Source organism: Macaca nemestrina, chromosome 6 (genome assembly GCF_043159975.1).
Source record: "Macaca nemestrina isolate mMacNem1 chromosome 6, mMacNem.hap1, whole genome shotgun sequence".
Taxonomy (NCBI): Eukaryota; Metazoa; Chordata; class Mammalia; order Primates; family Cercopithecidae; genus Macaca; species Macaca nemestrina.
In genome coordinates this window covers 58,429,761-58,456,484 of record NC_092130.1, presented here as the reverse complement: position 1 = coordinate 58,456,484, position 26,724 = coordinate 58,429,761, and the positions used below count along the sequence as shown (strand labels likewise).

The 26,724-nt window shown below is 35.4% G+C and overlaps 1 long non-coding RNA gene across 4 annotated transcripts in view; it reads right to left on the bottom strand.

The window, feature by feature from the left end:
• Positions 1–26,724, bottom strand: part of LOC105500043 (uncharacterized) — a 73,357-nt gene that overhangs the window by 21,513 nt on the left and 25,120 nt on the right. The window contains exon 3 of one of the 4 annotated variants that reach the window (XR_011624734.1): positions 114–190. The exons of the other annotated variants lie outside the window; for them this stretch is intronic. This is a non-coding gene — a long non-coding RNA (uncharacterized lncRNA). The remainder of the gene's footprint in view (positions 1–113; positions 191–26,724) is intronic. 4 annotated transcript variants of the gene reach the window in all.

Below are 26,724 nucleotides of genomic sequence, written 5' to 3'. Positions count from 1 at the left end.
TGATCAGAGCGCCAGTTTACTTTTGTGGTTTTCCTACCAAAAACCCATAACCCGAATCCAATCATAAGAAAAATATTAAACAAATCCCAATCTGGGGACATTATATAAAATACCTGACCAATACTCTTCAAAACTGCCAAGGTCATCAAAAACACGAAATGTCTGAGAAACTGTCACAGTCAAGAGGAGCCTAAGGAATTAACAAAACAATGACTTCATGTAATTGGGTATCCTGGATGGTATCCTGAACCAGCAAAACGACATTAGATAAAAATTTTAAAAACTCTGAATAAAGTGTGAATTCCGGTTAATAATAATACATTGATACTGAATCATTAATTGTGAGGACTGTATCAAACCAATGTAAGACATTAATAATAAGAGAAACTGGGCGAGGAGCCTAAGGGAACTGTTGGCACTATTTTGAAAATGCTTTTGTAAACCAAAAACTATCCTAAAATAAAAGTTTATTTTAAAAGGCAAATGTCATTAGAAAACTCGTGTGACTGTATGAAATTATTTTTAAAGCAAAAAAATGCAACATACATGTAAAGCATTTTTACATATCTTTATTGATTTTGACCAATTCTCAGTCCCTTTAAATATTTTCTACTTCTTCATGGTCATTTTCTCAATATAGAGCTACTTCATTATCACTAGAATTTGAAGGACTTTGATCAGTATTAGTAATAGGAGAAAAAACTATGACGATAAAGAATTTTTTAAAATCTGGATTTCAGTGCCACCTTTTGGACTAGCAACAAATGTGACCAACAACTCACTTGGCCCCCGATGTTTCCATAGTCCTCATCTGTAATTGTGTTCTAAACTATATTTTATTAAATGCAAACATTTGTAAGTATTAAAATATATTACCTTAGTCATTAATAACTGATAAAATCAACATCTTATCTAGGAAGTCTTCTATAGACTATAGTTGGCATAACCAAATCAGCTATTACTAATCTCTGATAGCAGATAAATTAGAAAAGAAATAAATTAAATAAAAAAATTATAAAAACAAGTCTACTGCTTGATGAATTTGGTTAAACCTCTCAGAAATTTAATTGTTGCCAAATATTCTAAATATTCTATAAACAACTTAAAAATCCTGGCAGAATTTCCTTATTTATACCATTTGTCAATATACTACTTATTTATAGTATCGTATACAGCAAAGCTGTAGACATTTTAACAGTTCTCAAGGAATTTCAATTTTATTTCAAAGCATTATAAACCAGAGGTTTCACAATACTGAGTAGTAGATACTTTTGATGGGAACCTTGCTTTTAGCAATACTATACTGTATATTTTAGTGTTACACAAAATTAAAACAATTTATTTCCAACTGGATAGGAACAACTTGATATTATAACCAAGAAAATTAAAATGAAAGGTAGCCATGTGCATTTTTTAAGTTAGCAGTCATATTTCACTAGGCCATTTAAAATATTTCAATACCTTAGAGATAAATGAGAAAAAATTCTGTCAGATTTAAATGCAAATATTGAACATTGCATGTGAAAGATCTCTCAACATTCTCCTACTACTGCAACTCTTTCTCCAAAAGTTCTAGATTTTTGTACCTCTTTTCCACTAGTATTAATTAGATTCCTAGGCAATTTAGCTGACACCTTAAAAATGTCAAAGACCCGGTTGAAATTTTAGAAACAAAAAAAAGGAAAAATAAATTGTGAAGACCAGGAAACCTGATAATGAAAACAACCAGGTGTGTTGGGCTGGAAGGAAGTGGTGTTCAAATGAGGAATCTTCCTGGATTTGAGTCTGAGTTCGCATGTCATTATGCAAGAAAGAGATAACCAGAGATGGGATATTTAAGAGACTAGAATTTTTCAAATCATCAAGGAGAGACTGGCATTCTACACTAAGGAAAAGTATGTACAAATATATGGTAGGCTCTAGAAAACCCACACAGTCCCAGATTGCTGGATGAAGGCTAAGATTGTATTCACTGATTTCTATAGAAAGTAGTAGGTACAATGCTGCTGAAGAAGTTGTGCATGTGATTAACTGTGATGCCAGGCTGGCTTGGAAGAAATGGGCATAGGATCATTGATGACTTGACAAAAAACTGAGAGTAAATGTATGAGATTTAGATTTTGTAGAATTTGAGAAAATAAAATAACACAGGCTGAAAGAAAACAGAAATTGTTATTGTTTTTTGCTCTCATGTAAAACAAGTCTAGAAAACAGGCAGTCTCGGGTAGAACAGCATTCCATAAAATCAAAGAACCGTTCTCCTCCTTCTATCTTGTCCTCTGTCCTTCAGCTCATGGTTTCCTTCCCATGGGCCAAAGGAGGGCTGGAACTCCAGATAGAACATGAGCTGTCAAGCCAAAAAGCAGAAAAAAATAAAATAAAATAAGTCCCTCCTCTCAACTACCTTTATGGAAAATTATACACAAAATGTTGCTCATATATTTTGAGCAGAACTTAGTCACTTGGCTAAGACTAGCTGTAGTAGATGCTGGAAAATAATAGTCTTTTTTTGGATAGTCACGCTTACTACAAATCATGGGTTCTATCCACAAGGTGGAAAGAGAAAGGATATTGGGAGCATTTTAATATAATATAATTTAGTAATAACCCAATACTTCAAAAATAAAATAGTTATAGATGATGACAATGTCCAGCAGTATCTGTTTTCTAAAGTATAGAGAACATAAAAGACATATATTTGGTTGTACTGAGGAGCTTAGAAGGAAAAAGTTGAGGTGAGGAAGTTGGATGGATTATGCACAAGAACATTGAAATCAATCAGAGCAATAACAGAATGTGCAAAGAATAGGAACTAAAGAATATTCAAAATCCTCACTGAAGTTTGAGAGAAAACTAAGTCAGTTAATAACTGTATAATTGGAAGGTGTGATTTTTCATAAGGAGGGTATTTTTTTAACAGAAGAGGAGAATCCTGGTACAGAGTTGATAGATTTTTAACTTTAGCCCTTCAGGTCAGGAGATCCAGAAAGTAAGGAAGGTAAGTGAAGAGCTCTCAGCAATATTGGTAGTGAAAAGAGCATGGTCCCACAGATTTGATGTGTAATGACACCTTTTCCATTCACTAATTTCATAATTATTAGCAAGGTACAAAACTATCTTGTTTCCTCATTTAAGAATTGAGAATAATATCTGCCTCAAAAGTGTATGGTAAAGATAAAAAAAAAAAGAAAACACTAAAACATTGCTGAACTCATAGTAGAATCTCAAATAATGTTAACCACACTTTCTTCTTCCTACAGTTTCCAATCTGTCTGTAGTGGGAGTTTGCTTTTTTAACTTTATAGTCGTTTCTATAAAAATTTAGGATGGAGAACAAGAATATCATGGGCAGATAATGCATTATTTAACCTTCAATTAAGACAGTTCACATTAGCCTTAATTTATTATGAATGAGGAATCTCTGTTAGGTCATAAATTCAGTCACTTGTTTTCTTAGTACCCTCTATTAGGCATTAGGAGAGAAAGGGTGCTGTGAGTCTCAGTGACATGTACGAACAATAAGCAAATATCCTCCCAGGGTGCCTCTTTGCTAAAAGCCTGCCATATGTCCACAATGCACTGAAGCATTAACAGCACATCTCATTTTATATCCCCGTTTGACAAGCACAACTTAAAGCAAGGATGAGCTTGCACTAAGTGTGCTTGTCTAATTCCCATTACTGCTAATTATGTGCACACAGCAGGAAGACCACATCTCTTCAAAATAAGGCTTACTTTTCAAGAGAGACAGAGGATAAAAGTCAGTAAATTTTCAAAGTACCAAATGATTTCTTACCATTATTAGCATTTTATGTACCTGTGGATATTTTATTTTATAACCTTAACCATTATTCAGTTGTGGCCACAGGCCCTATATGAGCTTTCAAAAAATAAAGTCATTCCTATTCTGTTGCCTGGCAAGACCTAGCAGCAATTTGTCTTCATAAAGAACCCTTGCCATGCTATTTCCTGAATTGCAGACTAGAAAATTTGCTTCAAGATTAAGAGGCACCAGTGAAAAGAATGAAATACATAAAAATAAAAACTTTCCTATCTCTTTATTTGAATTCTATTAAACTAGTGCATGTCGTTTTAAAAAGGAGATAAGGAAATTTTCGACCGGTTTTTCCGTTGATTTTCTATTTTGATTTTTCTGATTATACAAGGAAGTGCTTATGAAATGCTTTGGGCATAATAGCACAATACATGTCATTAGAACTGTACACACACATTTCTCTGTGCAGTTTTCCCCAGGATATTTATGCTGCAAACAAAAGTTAATATCTAACAACTTTTTCAGTCTTTCACCCTCAATTGTATATTTTTAAGATGTTGAAGATTACAGAACATCAGAGAGAAAGTATATGTTGATAAGATAAAAACACGGTATTACTAAAGCTGCAGAGCCTGACATATCGCTATAATAAACCAAATTGAGCATATTCTTGTGTCAAGATCTGCCTGTGTTTTTAGAAACATTCATTTTCTTATGAAATATCCAATAGTAAAACAAAATCCCTTTCTGCATCACAATGTAGATAGCAAAATAATCCAAATTCCAATGCTTGGAAATACGTAGATTTCTACTTACCTTCTTTATCCCAATTTGAATGAATATATCATTTCATTTTTATCCATGTCAACTTGCAATCTCTGAAGATTGTTTAATGCTTCTATGGCTTTTGTTAAATGATTCTACAGCAGATTTCAGGTCTCTGTAAATTCTTCTTGAGATTTCATACTTTGAGCCTTTCCATTTTAATTTTATCATCAGGAGTGTTTGAGGCATTTCATGGGAAAAAAAAAAAACCTATGTCTGCCAAATGATTCCTTTAAAGTCAATTTTTATAAAGGGTGTTTTTGATTAAATGGTATGTGATCATTGTATTCAGTTCACGGGAAAGTAAGTGTGTTCCTCAGAGGGGGATGCGGAGACGTGGGATTCAGTTTATGGACAGTAAGGATTAGACAGTTCGTTTCTTTAACTTTACCCTATTCTCTTTAAATTACACATGATTTCATGGGTGTCAACTTCAAAATGGAAAAAGACCAAAGGCAAAAACACATGCTTTGTCTTATTTAGTTGCTTAAGTCTTTCAACTGCGGTCAAAACATGATTGTGAAAATTTCAATTTAAAACTATGTTTATGATGAGTATAAAACGGACCCCCAAACTTCAATTAATTGTAGCAATTGTACCTTTTCTTTGAAAGATTTAAAAGTTGCACTCCTAAGTTCCTGAGAGAGCAGCTCTGATTATTTGATTCCCTACTTACTCCCCAGGTGAGCTCCAGAAGCTACTCCAAGCTACATCTAGGGTCATTTTTTTCTTCTAGGGCATAGAGAGGTAGATATCCTGCAAATAAGAAAACACCTACCTCTTCTCGGCTTCAAATCATTCATTCTTCCCATTCTTAAAATATCAGAATGAAGTATACTTTCTAGGCCAGCTTTAGGACTGGGTCTAGAATACTGCCCAGCAAAAATGTCCCATCCAACAACTGAATCAGTTTATTGAGCAACTTCCACAACTAGAGATAAAATGTGAATGCTCACAGAGAGATTATGTTGACTCTATTGACACTGATGGGTGACCAGAGTAAGACTTTCAGAATGAACAAATGAAAAACAACTGTGGACTAGCAAGACATTCTTCATAAGTTATGTAAGTGAAAAATAATTTTAAGAGGTCTGGAATTGGTTCAACCTGGCTGGTTATTCTTGGCAATAGTGGGATTAGTTGATTATTTCTCCTGTTTAAATTAGTTAAATACTCAGAAATTGATTGAGGTTACAAATCAAGCTTCTAGAAAGAGAATAAACAAGCAGCTGTAAATGTTTGTGAAGATGCCTCACTAAAGGGACAGCCAAATTACCTGGCTCCAGCCTGGCCCTTTGACTCACCCAATCAAACCAGCTGCCAAGTCTCTCCCCAGAAGGTGGCCATTAGGCTCCTGGCTAAGAGGCAGGAATTACAATATAAACAGCCTTTTTTCTACATATTTCTTCTCCACCTCTTCAATGTTAACAGTATTGGGAAATAAGAAAAAAATCAAAAATATAAGGGTTAAAAAATGAATGTGATTTCTAAACAAAGATGATTTATAAACCATTCAAATAAATGCATTTGCAAAAAAAAATAGATTCTTTTTCTACTTTTGTATTAAATAAAATTTGTCACACAAATTTACTCATCATACCTACCTATTAGATGTTAGTTTCCTTTAAAAATAAGCATTTACTACCTGAAATTCATAAACTATATTCATCTGTAGGCAAAAACTTGGTCTTTTTCTTGTATTCCATAACTCTGACACTGGCGCAAAACAACCATCCAAATTCAAAGCCTCAAATGTATGTTTGCCATTTCACTTACCCTTACCTCTAATCCTAGCCCTCCTTCCATTGCTCTTACAGTCACTCATTCCAATTCCCCTGAGGTTCAGTCATGGCCTCCAGAACAACTTGTCTGACTCTGATTCTGCCTTGTGCAATGCACTGTGTGCATTCCTGAGAAAATAATCTTTACATGTCTTATTTCTGGTTATATACCATGCCCCAATGGCTTCAACAGCTCCTAGAAACCTACAGAATAAAGACCAAGTACTTTATTTGCTAAGTATTCCAGAAAGGTTTTCAAGACCACACTCTGATTTGACTTCAACTTCTCTCGCACTCTGTCCCATTGCTCCTCTTCAAATCACACTATGTTCCAGTCAATTAGATCCTCAACTCACACCAGTCCTGCAAACCCTCCTTCTCTTGCCTTGTCTGCTGTATCCACTGCCTGAGTTGCTTCTTCTATGGTCAGCTTCCTCAACTACGCCATATGAGGAATCTCTTCAGATTCCTTCTCAGGAAAGCCTTTGTTAAAAGCCCAAAATAGGTCAGGACCTCTCCTTCACGCCTTCTGAAATCAGTGTTTCTCCTTGTAGTATTTATAGCATGTGTGATTAATTAAATATTTGCAAAATTATTTGTCTAATTCTGTTTCTGTCACAAGATAGCAAGAGCCTGAGGACAAACACTGGTATCTATTTTTTTCTTTGTATTCCCAGCACCTGGAAATGAAATAATTATTTCATTTAATAATAATATTTAATAAAAGGAACCTTGCAATTTTTCAGTTCCTTTACTAGAGTAGTTCTCAGACAGAAGGTGCACTACAGTAATGCATTGTGATAATGATGTGTGTGTCTTATCTTCAGCCTTTATGTTTTAGTTACCTTTGTCTCCCTGATAGCACCTTGGACAAATCTGTGCAGATACTGCTCAGTAAATTTTTTTTAATCTAGTGGGAAGGAAAAATTATTAAATGCATACTGTTTTTCCACACTGAAAGCCCACATTGAAAAACTAACCTTTGGCAGACTGAGATAATTAGCTCTGATTTCAGATAATTTTTTAAATTTGATGTGTTTATTTTTATAATTGTCTAAAATTTTCTACATAAGCACATCCTGGATATCTGGCTTATAACCAAATGCTGCTTCATCATTTCAGCACCTGTTGCATTTTTCTTTACTACAACATTGAGACTCAATAGTTCACTTTAATTGTTGAGGCTAATGACAAAAGAACAGATGTGGACTTAATACACAAGTAATATTTTCATGATGAATGAAGGTTAGATAGATATCACTGAGCACTCTTGAAACAATGGTTATGAAGCTGTTTTGATGAAGAATAGCGGAGGACATTTTGAATTATCCCTTAGCATATGGTGGCATAGGCATGCCAAACTTAAAAGAACCTGCCTGTAGCTCTTGGTTTCATATTTACATTTTGAGCAATGGTTCAGTTTCAGCAAACAATATCATCTGTCACAGTAAAGCAATGTTTCTATATAAAATTTCTTGCGCTGTTTTAGTTTTGCTTGCATTTAGTTGGTAAGCTTATTTTGGAGAGTATGAATCAGGGGTAGAAATTATGGGAAACTACTCACCATCCCTAGCTACCAGGACCACTGGGTAGAACAATAGAAATACAGTATTACAGTATTAGTAGATGTAATGTTTCACATTGTTTTAAACCATAAAACAAAAATTAGTCATTTTCTATTATTTCACATTCAATAATCTTATAAAAGAGGGTAGTATATTAATAAACACAAACTGCTCAAACACTTTAAAATATTGATGATGACAAATAAAAATAATTTAAAACTACATTGAGGAGGGGTATAATAATTTCTTTTTCAATTAAAAGAGGTCATACATTTCTCAACTTTGAGAAACATTGTTCTTAGCTTCTCAGTATGCACCGCACCCCCCACCCCAACTTTTAGTAACAGCACCCCACACTTCTCTTGGAAAACCACTCTCCTCCTTGTGGTTTTAGCAGAACTATAAACCATGCTGTTGCTGCTTGCCTTAACTAAGCTATAACCACATGATTCACATTAGAGCAATCATATTCTCTCAACCAGGAATTTGGATATTGTTTGGAGAGACATAAAAGTAGAAGACAGATGGATTTGGGCTATTTCCAATGAAAATAATTGTGAGTTTTTGCTACTGAGATCCCTGAAGCTACAGTGGGTTTCTGTTCTTTCTTGAATCCTTCTTGAGCCTCTCATTTTATATAATGAGTAATGCATTATCCTTCTTACAAACTTTTTCTTCTCTTTTCTTTCATTTTTGCCTAAGTTGATCAGTTGATTTATTTTGGTTGCCACCAAGAATCTTAACCAATGCAGTAATCTAAACAAACCTAACCCAAAGTCACACAAAATTCAGAGGAGAATTTGAGAAATTGAGAAAAAGTATTCAAGAGCTTACAGAAAGATAAGGAAGATAAAAGCAATACCGTGTATAACATTTTCTTTCTTTCTCTGTCTGGTTTATAAGTTTTGAATTCACTTATTAATACATTTTGAAACTGATGTCTCACACCTGACCAAATGTTTCTTGAAAGCAAGAAGTAATTCGTATTCATGTGGTATCTCTAGCATCTCACAGAAGGCTTGGCACACCTAATAGGCAGTCAATAAATATACTTTGAACTGATAAGTTTCACCTCCAAGGTTTATGGTTACAACAGTAGGTCAATAAAGAAACAGTTTTTAAAATTTATAAAGTTTATTGTAAAAAGAGGCACAGGTGAGTTTTCCAGTTACTGGAGAATGATCTTTAGTATTACTGCCATAAACATCCTCCAGTCTACAGTAGGCTGCTTTAGGTTAGAAAATGGTGTTTACCTTTGTACCTCCACAATCCAAAAAATGCCTTATATATAGCTATCACCTCAATCACTGTTTAGTCAATTAATGTAAACTGAGATTAGATCTGTCATTCTAGAGTTTATTTTCAGGATATAAATCAATGTGACTTGAATTTGAAGACAATGTTTACATCATACTCTAGTTTACACATATTGTTGCTCTACTGAAATTAATATCAAACTATCTCTGTTGCTTACCAAATTTCTTCCTTTAAACTAGGATGCCATACAGCAGCACGAGTTCCTCCAATTGTCTATACTAGGTCTGTTGAGGTCTAAGGTGAGAACCACTGAGCATTGAACGGTAAGTTAATTTGTAATACTAACTCTTTCGGGTGTACCGTCATTGTCAACATCTTTATTAAAATATTTTCAGTCATTTTTGCTGAAGTACATGATACAGAAGAGATCACTTTCACCTATGCACTGGTGACCTAGCTAGTTTTTTTATAGAGCATTAAGCACGAGCTAGTCATGCTCAGAAATAATGCCACACATCTACAATCATCTGATCTTTGACAAACCTGACAAAAACAAGCAATGGGGAAAGGATTCCCTACTTAATAAGTGGCATTGGGAAAACTGGCTATCCATATGCAGAAAACTGAAACTGGTCCCCTTCCTTACACCTTATACAAAATTTAACTCAAGATGGATTAAAGACTTAAATTTAAGACCTAAAACCATAAAAACCCTAGAATAAAACCTAGGCAATACCATTCAGGACACAGGCATGACCAAAGGCTTCATGGTTAAAACACCAAAAGCATGGCAACAAAAGCCAAAATTGACACATGGTGTATAATTAAACTAAAGAGTTTTTGCACAGCAAAAGAAACTATAATCAGAGTGAACAGGCAACCTGCAGAATGGGAGAAAATTTTTGCAATCTATACATCTGACAAAGGTCTAATATCCAGAATCTACAAGGAACTTAAACAAATTTACAAGAAAGAAACAAACAACTGCATCAAAAAGTGGGCAAAGGATATGAACAGACACTTCTCAAAAGAAGACATTTATGCGGCAACAAGCATATGAAAAAAGCTCATTAACACTGGTCATTACAGAAATGCAAATCAAAACCCCAATGAGATGCTATCTCACACTAATTAAAATGGTGATCATTAAAAAGTCAGGAAACAACAGATGCTGGAAAGGATGTGGAGCAATAGGAATGCTTTTACACTCTTAGTGGGAGTGTAAATTACTTCAACCATTGTGGAAGACAGTGTGGCAATTCCTCAAGGATCTACAACAAGAAATACCATTTGATCCAGCAATCCCATTGCTGTGTATATACCCAAAGAAATATAAATCATTCTACTCTAAAGATACATGCACACATTTATTGCAGCACTATTCACAGTAGCAAAAACTTGGAACCAACCCAAATGCCCATCAGTGATAGACTGGATAAAGAAAATGTGGCACATATACACCGTGGAATACTATGCAGCCATGAAAAAGGATGAGTTTGGCCAGGCATGGTGGCTCACACCTGTAATCTAAGCACTTTGGGAAGCTGAGGCGGGAGGACCACAAGGTCAGGAGATCAAGACCATCTGGCTATCATGGTTAAACCCCGCTTCTACTAAAATACAAAAAAATTAGCCAGGTGTGGTGGCGGGCACCTGTAGTCCCAGCTACTTGGGAGGCTGAGGCAGGAGAATGTCGTGAACCCGGGAGACAGAGCTGGCAGTGAGCCGAGATCACGCCACTGCACTCCAGCCTGGGCGACAGAGCGAGACATTGTCTCAAAAAAAAAAAAAAAAAAAAAGGATGAGTTCATGTCCTTTGCAAGGACATAGATGAACCTAGAAACCATAATTCTCAGCAAACTAACACAGGAACAGAAAACCAAACACCATATGTTCTCATTCTTAAGTGGGAGTTGAACAATGAGAACACATGGACACAGGGAGGGTAACATCACACAGTGAGGCCTGTTGGGGATGGGGGACTAGTGGAGGGATAGCATTAGGAGAAATACTTTGCCTTGTATACTATCTTGTATATGTGTGTGTTTGTGGTTATTTATTTTCACTGTTTCATACCTGTCCCTTAAAATGTATCCTAAAAATGAGTAGATTTAGGAATTAAATATATTTTTCTCTAAAATTTAGAACAGCTCAGGGTGACTATAGGTTTGAAGAGAGATATGAAGGCAGCAAATCTGATCATACATTTTATGCAAAAACAAAAAGTCAAGAATGAACAAGTAAGGAAACAGCAAGTCATCATTTTATAGCAGAATTTAATTGACCAGTGCAGCTCAAAATATCATGGGGTTGGCACCTAAAGAAAGTCATGGCATCAAGTTTTAAATTAAAAGCTCATTTTACCTCTTCTAAACAATTATCAAAGGATGTTGGTAAGTTATAGAAATTATAGCATCACCAATTGGCATTCAGAGTTCTGATAGCGGTCCTCGTGGTTTCCCAGTAAGAGAGCTGATTAACATGAGTGGATGCTTGAAATCCATTGTTCATAGTTTTATCAACATGGTAATGATAATAATAACCAGGAATCCCTCATTAGTTACGTATATACAAATTATATATATTCTCGAATTACATAGTTTTATTCTCACTATTTCTTTTTATATTATTATTTAAAATAATAGTTGCTATTTATGAACTTCTTACTGTATTCCCAGCACTATGCCAAGAACTTTATGGAAATCATCTTTCATTTAATGCTTACAGTGACCAAATTAAATAGATGCTATTATTGTTTTCATTTTATAGTTAAGAGAACTGAGACTTTGAAAGGACTTTTTGATCTAATTAGTGGCAGAACCTGACCACTTCCCAGATCTGTCTAATTCCTGAATCTGCATTCTTAGCCACAAACTTACACTGCTTGAGTAGAGAAATACTGAAAACCATACAATTCAAAAATTTTATTTTCATGACTAACATGGCTCATAATTTTTTTAATTTTATCTTAACTAAAAACAGAAAAAAATGAAATTCTTGAAATGCAAATAGAAGACGCTTGCTTTATTAAGCAAATCTGCTGTTAAACCTTGATCTTGAATTCCACTGACTCTTCATAGTATCACCACTAGCAATGCCAGATTCATAAACATTGTGTACCAAAAATTAGAGCAGTTTTTCTCTTCAACTCAGCGTATTTTACTGAAATAGAATGCTTTATTTAAACAGATGTGCCAAATAATCACTAAACATTAGTTTCTAAATTATAGGCACGTAATTTAGAGTAGAAAAGAAAGAATATTATACCTAAATAATCAAATCTCAACAAAAACGTTAACAGCTGTCAAATACTGCATAGTTCTGCACAGTAATCTCTAAGCTTGATGATATTCAATATATTAGAAATCTCTTAAATCATACACAGCATATACCATAGGCTTCCCTGGATTGTGTAACTTACAGAATTTTTAAAGATGGCTTTACATCAAAAGCATTTTATCCTCCTCAGGACCTTCAAATTTTATCTAGCTACATTTTTACAACTTAGGAGAAAATATAACCTTGGTTATCTGTATGGTATCCCATTTACCCACCACTTTCATATCCACAAAAGTAGAAAGTTAAGAAGTGTCATGAAAATCCGATGTTCCTAAGAACCCTTTGATGGCCTTTTCTTTAGTTATTAATATCCAAGGTCACCATTCTTCCCATTTTGAGAAACTTCATCTCCCTTTTTCTGATTCTTATTTCTGCCCACAAAGAGCTAAATATGACACTACCGTTAGTGGACTATATTTTATTCTGGATTTCCATAGAAATAATATATATTTCTGTGGGATAATTTCCTATTCAGACCATAGTATCTGAGTTTATATTTTAACCTAAAACATCATTTTTAAACAAAAATTTAAGTGACTTATCTGTATTTGTCTAAGACTTCCATACATTGAAAACTAAGATTCCAACCCACAATCCTTTTATCTGATTGTAGAAATCCCACCATTGCTAGGTCCCAAGACTGTAGTCTTTCATGGCAATGTACACAGAGGTGTAGATATATTAAGTACCTCATGCCCTCATAACAGAATAATGTATAATACAATCATTCCTAAAATGTGGAACACTCAACATTCAGAGTACTTGTTCACCAATAAAACATTTTTAATTTTAGTGGTAGTATGTTTATTGAACATATATCAGAATATATTACTAATATATTAAACTGTAATATTAAGTAAATGATAGTAAGGGTGATATATGAATGAGGCAAAACTTATGAAATTCTACAGGAATTACTGAGGTTTAAAAATAATGATTTAATTATAATATAATTGAAACTTGACTGTTCTCAAAAGAACATCAAAATTAGGCCAAGCTAAGGTATTATAACTAATTCATAGTTTGTACCTAAAGTAGAAAATACAGGAATAATTTCTCGCTGTGTTAATGAATAATATCTTCAGGCATTCTCAAAGCTAATGTTTTATTAAATGTGACATTATAAACATTAACTTTTACAAACCAAGCCAAGAAGTAAAATATGCTGAATTTTAAATAATGTATAATATTCATAGATTTTTCTCCCACTCAAATTTATGCTTTACCCTGTAAGGACGATAAATAACGGTGGCTTGAAAAGATTTGTAAGTACTTCTTATTAGGCTCTCAAGATATTTATTTGAGACAGAAATATTAAGAATCATGTAAAATCAAGTAAAACTGATGGTAAGTAAGTTCTATTCCTAATGGCACACCCAATAAGCATGTGAGGGAAAGCAAGTTTTACTTATTTGAATGTAAAGGAGAACGCAGTAGATTTCTGTTCAATTAGGTGAAGGTTTGAGCTTTGTCCATTCTTGGCTTCCTCAAATTGTGTGAATTTGTGGCTTTAAAAAAACTTTAAATGAATGTTAAGTTATGTCTTTTGTTTTATTTTGAACATAGGCTTCGCTTTGAGCTACTATATTCAGGAATAATGCCAAATCACTAATACCATAAACGTTGCAGGAACAGGAAACCAAATACAGCATGTTCTCGCATATAAATGGGAGCTAAACATTGAGACACATGGACATAAAGATGTGAAAAATAGACACTAGAGACTACTAGAGAGAGGAACGAAAGAGGTGGGTTGAAAAACTACCTATGAGGTACTATGCTTGCTACCTGAGTAGTGGGATCATTTGAACACTAAACCTCAGCAATTTAACCATGTGACAAACCTGCACATGCACACCCTGAAACTAAAAGTTAAAATACATATATATATAAAAAATATATTACAATAGAGTATTCGAAACACAAGTGGTTGAATAACAAGTCAGTGGTGTCACAATCCAGAAGCAAATAAGAGATGGATAATTCTATGTTTAAAAGTTTAATGTATAATTTACTGTATATAAATGATATCTCGTTAAACAAAGTTTAGTGGTGGGGGCGGAGCAAGATGGCAGAATAGGAACAGCTCCAGGCTCCAGCTCCCAGCGCAAGCGACACAGAAGATGGGAGATTTCTGCATTTTCAACTGAGGTACGGGGTTCATCTCACTAGGGAGTGCCGGACAATCAGTGCTGGTCAGTTGCTGCAGCCCAACCAGCGAGAGCTGAAGCAGGGGTAGGCATTGCCTTACCTGGGAAGCACAAGGGGGAAGGGAATCCCTTTTCCTAGCCAGGGGAACTGAGACACACAACACCTTCAAAATCGGGTAACTCCCACCCCAATACTGCACTTTACCAAGGGTCTTAGCAAATGGCACACCAGGAGATTATATCCCACACCTTATCGGGAGGGTCCCATGCCCACGGAGCCTCCCTCATTGCTAGCACAGCAGTCTGCAATCTAACTGCAAGGCAGCAGGGAGGCTGGGGGAGGGGCGCCCGCCATTGCTGAGGCTTAAGTAGGTAAACAAAGCATCCAGGAAGCTCGAACTGGGTGGAGCCCACAGCAGCTCAAGGAGGCCTGCCTGTCTCTGTAGACTCCACCTCTGGGGACAGGGCACAGCTAAACAAAAAGCAGCAGAAACCTCTGCAGATGCAAACAACCCTGTCTGACAGCTTTGAAGAGAGCAGTGGATCTCTCAACAGGGAGGTTGAGATCTGAGAATGGACAGACTGCCTGCTCAAGTGGGTCCCTGATCCCTGAGTAGCCTAACTGGGAGACATCTCCCACTAGGTACAGACCAATACCCCACACCTCACACGGCGGGGTACACCCCTGAGATGAAGCTTCCAAAGCAAGAATCAGACAGGTACACTCGCTGTTCAGCAATATTCTATCTTCTGCAGCCTCTGCTGCTGATACACAGGCAAACAGGGTCTGGAGTGGACCTTAAGCAATCTCCAACAGACCTACAGCTGAGGATCCTGACTGTTAGAAGGAAAACTAACAAACAGGAAGGACACCCACACCAAAACCCCATCAGTACGTCACCATCATCAAAGAGCAAAGGCAGATAAAACCAAAAGATGGGAAAAAAGCAGTGAGAAAAGGTGGAAATTCAAAAAATCAGAGCGCATCTCCCCCTCCAAAGGAACACAGCTTATCAAACAGCAATGGATCAAAGCTGGACGGAGAATGACTTGGACGAGTTCAGAGAAGAAGGCTTTAGTCCATCAAACTTCTCAGAGCTAAAGGAGGAATTACGTACCCAGCGCAAAGAAACTAAAAATCTTGAAAAAAGAATGGAAGAATGGATAACTAGAATAATCAATGCAGAGAAGGCCATAAACGAACTGACAGAGATAAAAACCATACACGAGAAATATGTGACAAATACACAAGCTTCAGTAACCGACTCGATCAACTGGAAGAAAGAGTATCAGCGATTGAAGATCAAATGAATGAAATGAAGCGATAAGAGAAGTCTAAAAAAAAAAGAGGAAAAAGAAATGAACAAAGCCTTCAAGAAGTGTGGGATAATGTGAAAAGACCAAATCTACATCTGATTGGGGTGCCTGAAAGTGAGGGGGAAAATGGAACCAAGTTGGAAAACACTCTTCAGGATATCATCCAGGAGAACTTCCCCAACCTAGTAAGGCAGGCCAACATTCAAATTCAGGAAATATAGAGAACGCCACAAAGATACTCCTCAAGAAGAGCAACTCCAAGACACATAATTGTCAGATTCGCCAAAGTTGAAATGAAGGAAAAAATGTTAAGGGCAGCCAGAGAGAAAGGTCGAGTTACCCACAAAGGGAAGCCCATCAGACTAACAGCAGATCTCTCAGCAGAAACTCTACAAGCCAGAAGAGAGTGGGAGCCAATATTCAACATTCTCAAAGAAAAGAATTTTCAACCCAGAATTTCATATCCAGCCAAACTAAGTTTCAGAAGTGAAGGAGAAATAAAATCCTTTACAGACAAGCAAATGCTTAGAGATTTTGTCAACACCAGGCCTGCCCTACAAGAGACCCTGAAGGAAGCACTAATCATGGAAAGGAACAACCAGTACCAGCCATTGCAAAAATATGCCAAAACATAAAGACCATCGATGCTAGGAAGAAACTGCATCAACTAATGAGCAAAATAAACAGCTAATATCGTAAGGACAGGATCAAGTTCACACATAACAATATTAACCTTAAATGTAAATGGACTAAATGGTCCAATTAAAAGACACAGACTGACAAATTGGATAAAGAGTGAACACTCATCACTTTGCTGTATTCAGGAGACCCATCTCACATGCAGAGACACACATAGGCTCAAAATAAAGGGATGGAGGAAAATCTACCAAGCAAATGGAGAACAAAAAAAAGCAGGGGTTGCAATCCTAGTCTCTGATAAAACAGACTTTAAACCATCAAAGATCAAAAGAGACAAAGAAGGCCATTACATAATGGTAAAGGGATCAATTCATCAGGAAGAGCTAACTATCCTAAATATATATGCACCCAATATGGGAGCCCGAGATTTATAAAGCAAGTCCTTAGAGACTTACAAAGAGACTTAGACTCCCATACAATAATAACTGGAGACTTCAACACCCCACTGTCAACATTGGACAGATCAACAAGACAGAAAGTTAACAAGGATATCCAGGAATTGAACTCAACTCTGCACCAAGTGGACCTAATAGACATCTACAGAACTCTCCACCCCAAATCAACAGAATATACATTCTTCTCAGCACCACATCACACTTATTCCAAAATTGACCACATAATTGGAAGCAAAGCACTCCTCAGCAAATGTACAAGAACAGAAATTATAACAAACTGTCTCTCAGACCACAGTGCAATCAAACTAGAACTCCGGATTAAGAAACTCAATCAAGACTGCTCAACTACATGGAAATTGAACAACCTGCTCCTGAATGACTACTGGGTACACAACGAAATGAAGGCAGAAATAAAGATGTTCTTTGAAACCAATAAGAACAAAGATGCAACATACCAGAATCTCTGGGATACATTTAAATCAGTGTGTAGAGGGAAATTTATAGCACTAAATGCCCACAAGAGAAAGCTGGAAAGATCTAAAATTGACACTCTAACATCACAATTAAAAGAACTAGAGAAGCAAGAGCAAACACATTCAAAGGCTAGCAGAAGGCAAGAAATAACTAAGATCAGAGCAGAACTGAAGGAGATAGAGACACAAAAAACCCTCCAAAAAACCAATGAATCCAGGAGTTGGTTTTTTGAAAAGATCAACAAAATTGATAGACTGCTAGCAAGACTAATAAAGAAGAAAAGAGAGAGCAATCAAATAGATAGACACAATAAAAATGATAAAGGGGATATCACCACTGACCCCACAGAAATACAAACTACCATCAGAGAATACTATAAACACCTCTATGCAAATAAACTAGAAAATCTAGAAGAAATGGATAATTTCCTAGACATTTACACTCTCCCAAGACTAAACCAGGAAGAAGTTGAATCCCTGAATAGACCAATAGCAGGCTCTGAAATTGAGGCAATAATTAATAGCTTGCCAACCAAAAAAAGTCCAGGACTGGACAGATTCACAGCCAAATTCTACCAGAGGTACAAGGAGGAGCTGGTACCTTTCCTTCTGAAACTATTCCAATCAATAGATAAAGAGGGAATATTCCCTAACTCATTTTATGAGGCCAACATCATCCTGATACCAAAGCCTGGCAGAGACACAACAACAAAAAAGAGAATTTTAGACCAATATCCCTGATGAACATCGATGCAAAAATCCTCAATAAAATACTGGCAAACTGAATCCAGCAGCACATCAAAAAGCTTATCCACCATGATCAAGTGGGCTTCATCCATGGGATGCAAGGCTGGTTCAACATACACAAATCAATAAACATAATCCAGCATATCAACAGAACCAAAGATAAAAACCACATGATTATCTCAATAGATGCAGAAAAGACCTTTGACAAAATTCAACAGCCCTTCATGCTAAAAACTCTCAATAAATTCGGTATTGATGGAACGTTTCTCAAAATAATAAGAGCTATGTATGATAAACCCACAACCAATATCATACTGAATGGGCAAAAACTGGAAGCATTCCCTTTGAAAACTGGCATAAGACAGGGATGCCCTCTCTCACCACTCCTATTCAACATAGGGTTGGAAGTTCTGGCTAGGGCAATCAGGTAAGAGAAAGAAATAAAGCGTATTCAGTTAGGAAAAGAAGAAGTCAAATTGTCTCTGTTTGCAGATGACATGATCGCATATTTAGAAAACCCCATCATCTCAGCCCAAAATCTCCTTAAGCTGATAAGCAACTTCAGCAAAGTCTCAGGATACAAAATTAATGTGCAAAAATCACAAGCATTCTTATACACCAGTAACACACAAACAGAGAGCCAAATCATGAATGAACTTACATTCACAATTGCTTCAAAGAGAATAAAATACCTTGGAATCCAACTTACAAGGGATATAAAGGACCTCTTCAAGGAGAACTACAAACCACTGCTCAGTGAAATAAAAGAGGACACAAACAAATGGAAGAACATACCATGCTCATGGATAGGAAGAATCAATATTGTGAAAATGGCCATACTGCCCAAAGTAATTTATACATTCTTTATGATTCAATGCCATCCCCATCAAGCTACCAATGAGTTTCTTCACAGAATTGGAAAAAACTACTTTAAAGTTCATATGGAACCAAAAAAGCGCCTGCATTGCCAAGACAATCCTAAGTCAAAAGAACAAAGCTGGAGGCATCACGCTACCTGACTTCAAACTATACTACAAGGCTACAGTAACCAAAACATAGTACTGGCACCAAAACAGAGATATAGACCATGGAACAGAACAGAGTCCTCAGAAATAATACCACACATCTACAGCCATCTGATCTTTGACAAACCTGAGAAAAACAAGAAATGGGGAAAGGATTCCCTATTTAATAAATGGTGTTGGGAAAATTGGCTAGCCATAACTAGAAAGCTGAAACTGGATCCTTTCCTTACTCCTTATACGAAAATTAATTCAAGATGGATTAGAGACTTAAATGTTATAACTAATACCATAAAAACCCTAGAAGAAAACCTAGGTAATACCATTCAGGACATAGGCATGGGCAAGGACTTCATGTCTAAAACACCAAAAGCAACGGCAACAAAAGCCAAAATTGACAAATGGGATCTCATTAAACTAAAGAGCTTCTGTACAGCAAAAGACACTACCATCAGAGTGAACAGGCAACCTACAGAATGGGAGAAAATTTTTGCAATCTACTCATCTGACAAAGGGCTAATATCCAGAACCTACAAAGAACTCAAACAAATTTAAAAGAAAAAAGCAAACAACCCCATCCAAAAGTGGGCAAAGGATATGAACAGTCATTCCTCAAAAGAAGACATTTGTACAGCCAACAGACACATGAAAAAATGCTCGTCATCACTCACCATCAGAGAAATGCAAATCAAAACCATAATGAGATACCATCTCACACCTTAGAATGCCATTCTTAGGTGAATCCTTAAAAGAATGGCAGTTAGAATGGCAATCCTTAAAAAGTCAGGAAACAACAGGTGCTGGAGAGGATGTGGAGAAATAGGAACACTTTTACACTGTTGGTGGGATTGTAAACTAGTTCAACCATTATGGAAAACAGTATGGTGATGCCTCAAGGATCTAGAAGTACAATATGATCCAGCCATCACATTACTGGGTATATACCCAAAGGATTATAAATCATGCTGCTATAAAGACACATGCACACATATGTTCACTGTGGCACTATTCACAATAGCAAAGACTTGGAATCAACCCAAATGTCCATCAGTGACAGACTGAATTAAGAAAATGTGGCACATATACACCATGGAATACTATGCAGCCACAAAAATGGATGATTTTGTGTCCTTTGTAGGGACATGGATGCAGCTGGAAACCATCATTCTCAGCAAACTATCCCAAGAACAGAAAACCAAACACCGCATGTTCTCACTCATAGGTGGGAACTGAACAATGAGATCACTTGGACTCGCGAAGGGGAACATCACACACCGGGGCCTATTATGGGGAGGGGAGTTCATTCATGATTTGGCTCTCTGCCTATTATGGGGAAGGATTGCATTGGGAGTTATACCTGATGTAAATGACGAGTTGCTGGGTGCTGACGAGTTGATGGGTGCAGCACACCAACATGGCACAAGTATACATATATAAGAAACCTGTGTGTTGTGCACATGTACCCTAGAACTTAAACTATAATAATAATAAAAAAAAAAGAATTGAAGAAGACCTCCAAAAAAAAAAAAAACTTAGTGGGAAAAACATAGGAAGACCTATGTAGTGAAACTGATAAAAGAATTACAGAATTAACCAGCACCTGGTAATAATGAGTGCTGACTGACAATCATTTCATGGAATAACACAAAAATATCAAATTATACTATAAAAAGCTTTGTCATAAAAATTATGACAGACAGTAGCTCAGAGGCAAATTAGACAGCTGAGCCTGAGGCACTCTAGTCGGCTTGTAATAAATCAAATATATGTCCAGTGAGACTAAAATATATACAGCTTCAACACAGTAAAAGGACTGGCAAAGTCATTAAGAATTATTGTTAGAGATACACAGCATCTGCACAAAATAATAATCATAATCAGAAATCCATCATGTTGACTGACCTTCCTCTCCACTATCTACCCAGAGGAAGAGAAAGTATTTGTTTAGGGTGCAGGAATTAAGAAAAAATTTCTCTCTGGGCCGGACATTTTGTGGCTCACAACTGTAATTCCAGCACTTTGGGAGGCCAAGGTGGGTGGATTGCTTGAGCTCAGGAATTCCAGACCAGCCTGGACAACATGGCGAAACCCCATCTCTACAAACACACATACACAAACACACACATGCACACACACACACACACACACATAATTAGCCAGCGGCGGTGGCACACACCTGTAGTTCCAAGTTTCAGTTACTTGTGAGGATGAGGGGGAGGATCACCTGAGCCCAGGGAGGTTGAGGCTACAGAGGGGCGTGATCATGCCACTGCACTCCAGCCTTGGTGACAGAGTAAGACCCTGTCTAAAAAGAGAAAAAACAAAGATCTGTCTGCCTTCAAATTTATGAAAGGATTTACATTGAGTACCCATTCTTACCACTCTGATTTTTTTTTTTAACTTTTCAGTTCAGGGGTACTTGTACAGGTTTGTTACACAGGTAAACTTGCATCATAGGGGTTTGTTGTACCGATTATTTCATCACCCGGATAAAGGCCTAGTACACATTAGTTATTTTCCCTGATATCTGTTGTTCCCCTCTATGTGTCCATATGCTCTCACCACTCTGATTTTGTATTTGTAAGTATTTCTCCTTCTCACATGTTGCTTTTAGTTTGCCTTTTCCTCCTTTTTCTTTTCCAGTTTAGTTCTGACTATATTCAGTTATTTATAGTATAGTGTTCATGACTGTCATGATAATCACTGGTCCTTATGAGTCTCCTTAGTTTCTGTATCTGTTATATATTTATCAATTATTTCCAGCACCATTCATTTACTTCCTTCAACCAAACTTCCAAGTTGCATATAGATTTATCTATGATATATAATAGTATTATATGTGACTATAACTTACAATTTAAAACAATGGTGTTAAACAAATTTTCTCTATTGTACTCTTTCCATTCAAATTATGTATCTTGATATTCATGTTGCTATACAGTCTAAGTCTATTCCTTCTATCCTGTACATAGTATCCCAAAGCATACATATGGCACATTTGCTTATCCAATACACCTAGCAGCAACAAACATCTGCATATCAGCCTCCCTGCACACCATGGGAATGTGTCCCAGGAGTAGATATCCAATAGCAAAATGACTATGCTTTGCAATATGCACGTATATCAACTGATTTTTTTTTATTTAATATTACTCTCACTCAGGGATTCAACTTCTTCCTGGTTTAGTCTTGGGAGAGTATGTGTCCAGGAGTTTATCTATTTCTTTTAGATTTTCTAGTTTATCTGCATAGAGGTGTTTATAGTATTCTCTGATGGTAGTTTGTATTTTTGTGGGGTCGGTGGTGATATCCCCTTTATCATTTTTTATTGCATCTATTTGATTCTTCTCTCTTTTCTTCTTTATTAGTCTGCTAGTGGGCTATCAATTTTGTTGATGTTTTCAAAAAACCAACTCCTGGATTCATTGATTTTTTGAAGGGTTTTTTTGTGTCTCTTATCTCCTTCAGTTCTGCTCTGATCTTAGTTATTTCTTGCCTTCTGCTAGCTTTTGAATGTGTCTGCTCTTGCTTCTCTAGTTCTTTTAATTGTGATGTTAGGTGTCAATTTTAGATCTTTTCTGCTTTCTCTTGTGGGCATTCAGTGCTATAAATTTCCCTCCACACACTGCATTAAACGTGTCCCAGAGATTCTGGTATGTTGTGTCTTCGTTCTCATTGGTTTCAAAGAACATCTTTATTTCTGCCTTCATTTCGTTATGGTACCCAGTAGTCATTCAGGAGCAGGTTGTTCAATTTCCATGTAGTTGAGTGGTTTTGAATGAGTTTCTTAATCCGGAGTTCTAGTTTGATTGCACTGTGGTCTGAGAGACAGTTTGTTACAATTTCTGTTCTTTCTATGTAGCACTTTCTAATTGGTTCTTGTTGATATAAAGAATGTTGCTGCTCTCCACACAGCATTTTTACAACTGGAACTTTTTTTAAAAAAATCTTATTTTTTCATGAGAAGTACTTTGATTATTTTGATTTTTCAATGTAAATAATCAAATGACATATAATTTGAAAATAAATTGTCCCTTCCTCTCAAATCTTGTGGATTTTTAAAATTTCTTCCTGTTGTTTTGTAGGATCCATCTAAAATCTCTCCATTTATTATTATGCTTGCTATAAGGTTTTAGTGTATATCTTCTCCTAGATTAAAGAATTTCCCTTTCTGCCTATTTGAGGGTGGAGGGTGGAGGGTGGAAGGATCAGGAAAAATAACTGATGGGTACTAGGCTTAATACATGAGTGATGAAATAATCTATACAACAAACCCCCATGACACAAATTTACCTACGTAACAAACCTACACATGTTCCCTTGAACTTAAAACTTAAAAAATTAAAAATAAAAGAATTTCCCTTTATAATCCCAGCTTTCTGAGAGCTTCCTATCATCTATTTTTTTTTATTTTATTGTGTTTTTATTCACCTATGGAATTGATTATAGTTTTTTAGTCTTTTATGATTAATTGCACAGATAGTGTGTATAAATGTTTATTACTTTTGCTGCTAACACAAATACCCATGATAGAAAATGTACAACATATAGCCAATTTTTAAAAAGAAAATAGTCACTAATAATCTCGACACTCAGAGAAAATGTCTTAATAATTTTGTATATTTCCTTCCAGGTTTTTTTTTCTTATTTACGCACATTTACATATTTTTTAGATAAAATTTGGAGTACATGTGGCCTGAGAAGCTTGCACTCTTTTGTTCATTTAAAATTGTATTGTGAAAATTTTGCAGAATCATTGCCAGTATTATACGTGTGTAGCCTGTATCAAAGATATTTCAACAATTGCATATATTAAATATTTAGGTTGCTTTCAATGCTGATACTTAATGCTCTTTACATAAATGCTTATTAAAACAAGTCTGTTGTTCAAAAACCCTGGATTTCTAGGGAACATATTTATTGAGACTGTGTCATATGAGTTTTCAAAAATTTCCTTAGAAATAGTACTAAGTTCCTTTTCAAAAATATAATAGCAAATACAGCATTTAGCTGGGCATGGTGGCATGCACCTGTGGTCCCAGCTACTCAGGAGGCTAAGGCAAGAGGCTCACCTGAGCCTGGGAAGTCGAGGCTGCAGAGAGTCATGATCATACAACTGCACTCCAGCATGAACAACAGAGTGAGACTGTCTCAAAAAAAATTTTTTTCAGTTATATGTATATAATATATATTATACATTTATAATAGCAGTTAACAATGATTCCAGCCAAATACAAGAGTGCTCATGTAATCATACTTGTCAAATTTGAGTAAGTGCAATAAAGAAATTATTAACCAAAATCTTACTTTCTCCTACCCATAAATATGACACTATTTTACAGTTTGAAAGAATGTTTAAAACAGAATTACATATTCATAAATGTAGAAATGAAATTCAATGCTAAGTAGCCTAAATGATGCAGTACTTTGAAAACTATTAATATATTTGTTGTCTCAGCAAAAACATATATCAACAATAACTAGTTAATACATTGACAATTGCATTTAATATTCAGTAACCTGGCTCTCTCCCTCTAACTCTACATAATCTGAGTTTTGGCCCTTTTTTAAATAGCTATTCTCTTTCACTTGTGTCTTTACCAGTACTGTTTATATTTTCAGTTGTTCAGAGACCTAACTTTTGGCTGTATTTATCATCTGTATTTCTTGTTTGCTTCCTGTTACATTAGTTTCTGCATTTCTCTTTAACATTTTCTTCCTTCTGCTTATTTTGGCTTTATTACATGAGTCTCTTTTTACTTTTTAAGATACTTAGCTTTGAATGTTAAATCTTTTACCCCAATGTGGGTATTTAAGACTGTAGACACTCTCCTAAATATGACATTAATAGCAACCTACAAACTTTTAATGATAAATACTACTAAAAACACACTGTATTACATTATAGACTGGCGGCTATTAATGCTCAGAAATTTAATGAGGTTTATTTTATACCCTATATGAAACATGAGCTATTTTAATAAATTTTCTGCATAGGCTTGAAAATAGTACATTCTCTAATTCTTCAATTTAATATTATGCATGTCAGTTTGAACAAGTTTAGTAAGTATGCTGTTCAAATTATCTGCAGTTTCATTGGTTTTATTATACACCTAGTTGAGCAGTTACTGAGTTATTTTAAAATATTGTAATATGATCGTAGATAGTCCTTGTGAGTTTATAAATATCGGCTTTATGTATTATTAGACTAAGTTACTTAGTGTACACCAGGTTAGGACTGTTGCATCTTCCTGGACTATATAACTTTTTACTATTTTCTAATGATTTTTGTTGTATATATATATACATGTATATATTATCTGTGTCTGTGTGTGTATAGAGAGAAAAATGTAGATCCCTCTTAGAAAAAAATATAAAATTGTATTCTTAATCCTACTTGACAAACCTTGTATGTTACTTTCATCCTTTCACATTTATTGTAATTAACAACATATTTTAGTGTAGTGTTGCCATTCATATTGTACTGTTTGTCTTCCTATTTCAATTTATTTTTCTATGTTTCTGACTACTTATAGATTGATCAAGAGGTTATATCCTTTCTTTTATTCCACTCCTACAAATTAATAAAATATACTCTCTTAACTTTTTTTGTGTTTGCCTTAGATATCTTAACAGGCACACTTAATATATAAATTTAGTGATCTTTACCTTTCCTTCAAGCAACAGATGGATCTTTAATGATTTAACTCTGTTCATTCTTTGCCAATTTATGTTATTTTTTCCAGTATTTTAGTTTCATCTTTTACTTAAACCCCGTAAGTCAGATATTATTTTATGATTTCATAAGGTCATTGCTAATTTAGGTGTACCTATATATTTTTCAACATCTTTGTTCATAATTTTTTCCCTTATTTTTAGCATCTTTAGATTACTTTCTTTTGTATCAGGCCAGTGATGTATTTTTAAAACTTATTTTTATGTTTAATCTAGCATTTTTAAATTAATGGATCTCCCAGAGTAATTAGACTCTTGTTTTATCTGAAATTATTTATATTCTTTACTTTTTTAAATTATTCAAATAAGTTTTACTTGAAAACCAGACGCTAATTTTTAAATACACTATTTGATTCAATTAGCTAATATATTATTGAAGACTATTGCATCTATGTTCATAAATGAAATTGGCCTATAATTTTGTACAACCATATCTAGTTTTGCTACCAAATTCTGCTATCCTCAAAAAACACTTCCTGCTTGTCTTTCACTGAGCCTATTATTTAATTGAACTATGAGAAAACATGCAAACCTAAAATATGAAGCCAAGTAAGGGATAGATAGAAATTCGAGGGGGTTTAGAAGTTTAAACAGTGCTTGACCAAAAAAAAAAATGAGCCAACATTTGCAAAAACAAATTTTAC